Here is a 7,384-nt window from a genome sequence, read left to right as displayed (position 1 = left end):
ATCTGCCATATTCAGGGCTAGGCAAACATAGCCAGAGAGCCTTGTCAGTGTAAATCAGCCTTGCATTCATGCAAGTCAACACAGTGATGCCAGGTTACGTCAGAAGGCAGCCTCCCAACGTGAGAAGAAACAGCGCAAGAGAGTTGTTTGAACATTCTGTGCTGCATAAAAGCTAGACTGCGGCAAGTCCAGGAACAGCTGCAAGGGAAATCCTGGAGTAACTTCAGGAAGGATCCAGGAGTTCTGGGATTTTGACACTGTGCCCATCACACTGGGTGCTAAAGGTGCCTTAAATTTACCCACAACATCCCTATGAGCAATTTTAAGAGGCATCCCCAGAGACCTTGCTGCTGATTTAACAGCACACAGCTTTAGGAACAACACAGCTCAGTTGAACTTAAAGAAAGTACCACATCATGTTGAAAGCAGTGACTGGTGTACAATGAGAAGCTGAAGACCACAACTCCCTTTTCTCTCCAGCCAGAACACCTCCCAGAACACTGCTTGCAGGAATATCCTCTGGAGCCTTGAAACAAGTTCAGCTTCATAAGTGTCAGCTCAAAAATTTGGCCTGGGAAACACTGCCAAGCAGAGGCTAAAGCTTGCTGAGTCAGACATGGCTTAGCCTTTATATAGCTTGATGATGTTACCAGTGATGGCCTGACAAAGCTGTTTAACCCACCACAAGCTTGTCTGGTCTCAGGTCCTGGGGGAACTGGATCCTCTTGCAGAGCTTGCAGTGGAAAGATGGTACCAACATGTCCTGAAAGATCTTCCTCAAGTCTTACCTCTTCCCTGTCTCATAAGGGCAGACCAGCTCTAAGCATCTAGGTACTTGCAGGAACAGCTGGTCAGCTGCTAGATCTCCATACAAGGCCTGAACTGGTGTTTCCACCTCCAGCAAGAGCAGCCAGGATATATTCAAGATTACCAGGTAGAGAACACAGACCCAGCACAGCAGAGGCCTGCTGCTCTAAGAGGCCCAAGAGAAGAAAAGGCAGAGAAGTACGTCTGCAAACAGCAGAGGGAAACAGGAATAAGAGAAGCTGTGGAGTTAAAAGAAGAGGCATATACCAAAAGTTTGCGAAGTATCTTACTTCCACATGAAAGTCACTCCTGCTTCTCCCATTAATCAGGGCATTTAAAACTAGTCCTAACCATATGCTCCCACTTCCTTTGTCCAGCTCTTCTTAAACCCACAAGCAGCCCACTAAGAAACAGAGCAAATATGTGCAAAGATTTGCAGACAAAAATAGAGGCCTTTGGAAAACACCCCATAGAAGCAAGCTCGCTTCTCTGAGCACAGAGGCAGCTGTGCTTTTCAGTAGGACAGTTTCCAATGTTTTCTTACTCTGTGCAGACTAGGGATTTCCTGTCCTCCATGGCAACAACCTCGCATTTACTGAAGGAGGCTGTGCCAGTAATCTCCAGAGCAGAATGAAAAATTTTAAAGTGGCACTGCCTGTTAGCTTCCAGCTTTAACTTGCTGATGTTTTCCACACCCATGGTCCAAATCCACTCTGCTACCCTCCTCAAAAGGTTTGTGAGTGGGGGTAAATTTCCAGTGCTGCACTGCCCATGCAAGGGAAATTTCTCAATCACTAGTGATACAAGTCTTTCTGCAGAAGTCACTAACCACCAGCACCTTCCAGCAAGAGCTGTCTATGTACCTTCCAAAGGACAAGCTTGTTGCCTTTTCCAATAAGTAACAGTTCCCAGTTCAAAGACAGTCCCTGTCATGCAGACAGCCCTGGATTTAGATGTCCCAGGTCTTCCTGCTGCAGGTTTATAAGTAATGACTGCCACTCTTTCCTGAAAGGGAAGAACTCACTGGACCAGTGCTGGTTCAACAGTTCCAAACCACAGCTGAGCTAAGCTAAGTGTCCCCAGCAATGTGTCCCCTCTGCTCCCCCTCTGAGTCACCCTTGCACAGGTCCGCATGCTTCTCAGCCCCAGGAACACAAATTCAGTGCACTGACTTGGCAAGAAGCCCTTTTTTGGTTTTGGCCCACCTCTGTTTTAGCCCATCTCATGCCATTTTAGTGAGTTGTATCAGCTTGGCTCGAGGCCACATGAACATCAGGACCAGCCCAAGGGATGTAATAAGAACAAAACAGCCCCTGACTAAATTATACTAAACCTGAGGTAAATTTTCGAGCTGAGCCACAGGCGCCATCTAAACCTGTGCTGTTTCAGAGTCAGGCTTTCTTCTTTCTACTTTTTTCTTTTAAAATCCCTCAGAGAGGGAGCAGAACAAAGTTGATCCTAACTACACCAGACATAATAAAGCAGTACATTGTTTTCAAAGCATTAAACAGGAATCTTAAAGTTCTTTTTTACTTTTATTTTATATCAATGAGTCAGACTCTCAAGGGCATTTTCCCACACAGAACAGGCTTAGGAAAGTTTCTGAGTAACGGCAAAGCAAGATTAAACACAAGGAACAAAAAGGATATAAGAATCTCTTAACTTATAGGGAAGACTTCTACAGTCTTACCTAAAAGAAGTTAAGGTGCTTCATGCGATCCGGCCATTGCACTCTACCTCTGAGTGCTGACAAGAAGCCAAAGTGCCAATACAGCAGCTCTCACAATGCATTTCTACCTGCCTAGGGCTTTACCATCCTCTCTTGCAGAAAGTGACCTTGCAATTCTACTGCCAAGTAAAACAGATCCACAGAAGAGAGCACTTATAAAGTCACTTAAAACTACATGTTTTACTGCACTGGAGCAAAGGCAGAACAGTCACGCTGGCATAGAAGAGCAGTAAACCATAGCCAAGGGACAGCCACACTAAAAATCACAAGCACTCATTCGATCGCTTTCAATAGCACCTGATCGAGACAGCAGGAGCCCTGGAGTGGAATTTCAGATTAAAGTTAAATCCCCAGCTCTGAGAAAAACTCTGTGTGGAATGACAGGCAAGTCACCTTTTCTACACACTACCTGAATCCCCTCCCCCGTAAAACAGACACTGTTCCTACTTGTCTATTTAAGTTACAAAGCATTCCTGTCAGGAATTATTTTTAGCACGCAAGCATAAAAACCCAGCTGAGCTGAACTCTGATCTCAGCTGGGCCTTCTCACTGGCTTTGTAATGTTTAAAAGTAAACAAAAAGCAAGGCTGAACCTACACTATAATTGAGGCCCTAGACAGCATTTTGATAGCAGATGAACCATAATTTTTGGGAAACAGTGAGCTGCAGGTCCAAAGATGAAACCAGGCAACAATCTGAGGGATTAAAATGGATCACCAGTGCCTACACTCCTTCAGTAGTGACTAGTGAGCTGCAAATAGACATCTTTCAAATCCATTTCAGATATTCCATTGTCACCAAGAGATGACGCAGGTGTTTAGGAGTACAAATTAAAATAACTCATAACTGTGCTCTCAACCATAGCATCAAGTGCAGGGAGAACAGGAAAGTACTGAAAATTACATCCAAGAATGGGAATTCTGCAGAGCTCTCTGCTTCACAGAATAAACAAGCAGTTTCTCACAATCTTCCAAAGGAGATGGCAAGTGAGAAACTATCAAAACCTGTTGAGAAAACTTTCCCAACTCCATGTTTTGAGAAATTCACACTTGCTATCAGAAGTGTAGGACAAGGCAGGGCCTCAGATCAGAGCTCTCCTACAGAGTGTGCAGTCCAAAAGAAACAGGGTGGAATGGAGAGGAGCAGAATAAACTGGGAGCATGTGAAAAACAAAAACAAATAGAGAAAACCCCCAAAACAACTAGTCATGGGAAATTCTAATTAAAACACCCGTAATCATCCCAATGATTATTTGGATGGCAGCTGAATTTCTGCCCCCAGCCTGGCTAGAGTATTAGCAGAGTTTCTCAGGCTTGTAAAGCCAGTCTTAGCTGCAGAACCACTATGGGAAGCACAGACCAAGCAGCAACTAACATAAACAGTACAAGCCCACAGCTCTTCCAGGCTTTCTGTATCTCAAAGGCACACAAAATGTTCTTTGTTTTTCATCAGTGATGTGTCTTCCTAGAACCAAGTACTTGCATAAAGCAGGGCAAACCAATTCTTTCTTGAAGTACTCTCGATCCCTAATCATTCCCTTTCTATGGCTACAAACCTGTTTTATTCCACTGCCTGGAATCACAGTTCTGTGCAACAGGACACATTTATGAGCCTCTCTTATGTGATCGAGTTGGTTTCCCATCTTCAGTTTCTCAATATCCAGATACTGCCAACACCCTAAGTACAATCAACACCTGTTTCACTCACCCCAAAAATGCTCTCATTTTAGTACACCTGACCCACTACAAGCATCATACCAAGACTGCAGCACTCTGCATCCAGCTAATTCTGCTGCTGCTCTCTCTCCTGGGTTTGCACTGCGACCCAGATCTACTGCTCTGTGCCCATCTTAACTGCTAGCTCTGCTCCACTGGAGACAAGAAGCCAGATACCTGCAGCACCCAAGGACTTGGTTCTAGCCCATCTTGCCTGAACCATCATAACAGTCATCACTGCTTCTCTGAAAGTTCATATATGCTGCTGCTGTCCAGAGACACAAATCATCTCCTTACTCTCTAATGCTGAGCACAGAAATGATTCCTCAAGATCCATGCTTCTGCTTCTGTTGGGAGGACAAAAGGTTATCTCCTCCTCCCCAAGATGGAAGAAAAAAAGCTAGACTCCAAACTTACCCTGTGGAGAAGGGAGCACTATGCTCTAACACCCGCTACAGCCCAGCAGCCGCATGCCAACAGGAGCATTCTCCCTGGGAGGGCAGTTTCTCTGTGCCATTTCCAGTGACACAGGCCCCAAGCATAGCACCAAAGTGCAGTGGGATGCACCTCTGCTACCAGCTGTGTTAAAGACAGTACCTCCAGGATGGAGATTTGTACCTTCTGTGTTGCTACTGGGAGAACCCCTAGACCATTTCAGGCAAGGCAAGCTGGCTTAGCAGAGACCTGCTACTTACTGGAGGGAACATGGCTGGAAGGGATTGCACAGAACTAACACAAGCACTTGTGCTGCAGGTCATGGCATGCTGACCTCTAGACAGCAGCAGCATCTGCCTTCATCACCAACACCAGAGATGGATGTCCAACAAACCTTACTAAACTAGACCAAATGGTAGATTTTCCTCTGACTTCATTCAAACAGAAGAAGAACTGACATCTGTGGTGTGGCTCTTCACATCAGTTACCACCAGAACGACAAGGCTTATGCCCGATCTCAAAAGCCAACTTGCAACCCATAAATTAGAACAACAGGCTTGTAAAGGTATGCTGCTTTAGAGAGGGGATCAGTAAATGTACACCAGTCAACCTTTGTTTGAGACAACTGTGAAACCCTGCTCTCATCCACCCCAACTAGCCTTTTAATTTAAATCTCAGCAATATTTCGGGGGGGGGGGGAAGCTTACTTTCATATTGACAATAACCTGTCTTGTCACACTGATCTGCCCATGCTGATTTTTGTTCTGCTAAGGCTTTATTCAAGGCCCTGCTATAAGAAAAGTTGGGTCCAGTGATATTACATTAGTTAAAGGAAGATTCCTGTCCTTCCTTATGAGCAGACTGCCTATATAGGCAGCTAATTTCTCTTATATATCAACATATGTCCAGCTACCAGGTAAGAAACACGTAGGCAGCAGCCTTTCCAGGACTTCCTTACAACTCAGTCTGAGGGTAAATGTCGAGAGTAGATTACCAGCGGCTGTTGCAGCCTGCCACCCACTGGCCTCCAGAAGTGTTATCTGCACTGGTTAGTTTTCCAAATCAACACATTGAAGCTAACTGCAATGCACTCTGCTAGCAATAGCTGACACACAACAGCTTCCTTCAGAGCAACAGTAGTATATTGTCACAGACTGCTTTAGAGCTACTGTTTCTTGCAGTTATTGTAAATTACCTGTAACTACAATAACTACAACATCAGTATAAAGCCACAATTACATCGACTCAAAGTATTTTGCATACTTTCAGTCTGTCCAGACTAATACTTATTTGAGATATGTCAAGAATTTAGAGTGCAAACCACACAAGAACAAACATCTCGTGACTCAGCTCTAAAAGGATATTTCGAAGAGAAAAAGGGTGTCTCACTTAGCTTCAAACACACTGTTAATGGCAGTGCATGAAGCCCACCATAACCTGGACTGCTTCTGGAAGAGGGACAAAGTGTTGCTTGCCACGTCAAAAACAGCTGCAGCCTTTCTCTGGGAAGAGTAAGGAAAGCCTTTGAACCAAGTTGAAATAGTTTAGGATAAACTTAGAGCTCAGCCTCTTCTGTTGAAGACAATTAGGTGCATACACTACTGACTGATTCACAGAGACCACCCAGCTACTGAAGCTGGTTCAGAAAGACCCAGCCTAGAACAGTATTTTGCTGAAAAACAGCATAAGCAAGGTGCTACTTCTCCCATGTAATAGGCAGTAAGTGCAAAAGGACGTGAAGCAACCATGACTCCCAACAGTCACAGCACACTAGGAGAAACTCATCCTAGTACAGCTGGCATACCAGGAGAGCCTAGGGTGAAGCAGCCAGAAGTGAGAGTGTGAGGTACAGTGTGCCTCTTTAGGAAAAGCCAAAGTTTTGCCACCATAAATCATTCAGCTTGGGACCAGTAATTGCCCCAGGAGAAGTGGCTAGGAGCTTATAAGAGATCTGTCAGCTATCAGCTATATAGAGATTACACATGCACAAGCCATGAGCTTATGGCAAGCAACCACAAGTTGAACTGTTCCTGTCAAAAAAGGTAAAAGGAGACATTTCAGACATTTTTCAGCTAGACTGCTGCAGGATGGTGTGGCTGGTAAGAGCTGCTAAGTATTTATGGGATATCAAGAAGAAAAAGCAGTAGCTCGGAGGAAAGTAAACTACTGAAAAATCCTTAGATACTGCCACTGAGGTGCCCGTTCTCAGAGCTTCTCTGGTTGAAGCTGCTTCAGGCAGTCTGCCCAGAGCACAAGCACAGAGCCTACTTTCAGCATGATTAGAAGTTTAGTCACATGAAATTAAGCAAGGCTGAGACACTCATCAAGCTCAAAAAGTTGCCTTTATAAGGATATGACTCACTGACCTATATCCACATATGCAAATGATAGTAAACTGTCAAAAGAAGACCCTGGGGTTTTTTACAGCCTGAGCTGCCTCAGCTATGGCAGTGTGCACCCATTTGGCCATGCAACATTTCAAGAGATTTATCTTATGGATGACTGTCTAAGGCTGTGCTTCCAGAAGCCCTGGTGCTAGCGGGAGGTGTAAAGATTGCTATACAATACTTGACCTTTTGTCAGTGTGAAGGAGTTCAAGTTATCTATACATATCAGTGCTCTTGAAAGGCTTGGTTCCCTCATGTGCAGCATATTGGAAGTAAAAGCTGCAGACACTCACTCAAACAGCAACATAACT

The sequence above is a fragment of the Empidonax traillii genome, unplaced genomic scaffold, assembly GCF_003031625.1.
Source record: "Empidonax traillii isolate 1590-97213 ecotype Southwest subspecies unplaced genomic scaffold, ASM303162v1 scaffold748:size532870, whole genome shotgun sequence".
NCBI classification, from domain to species: Eukaryota; Metazoa; Chordata; class Aves; order Passeriformes; family Tyrannidae; genus Empidonax; species Empidonax traillii.
Note: the sequence above shows the minus strand (reverse complement) of the source record.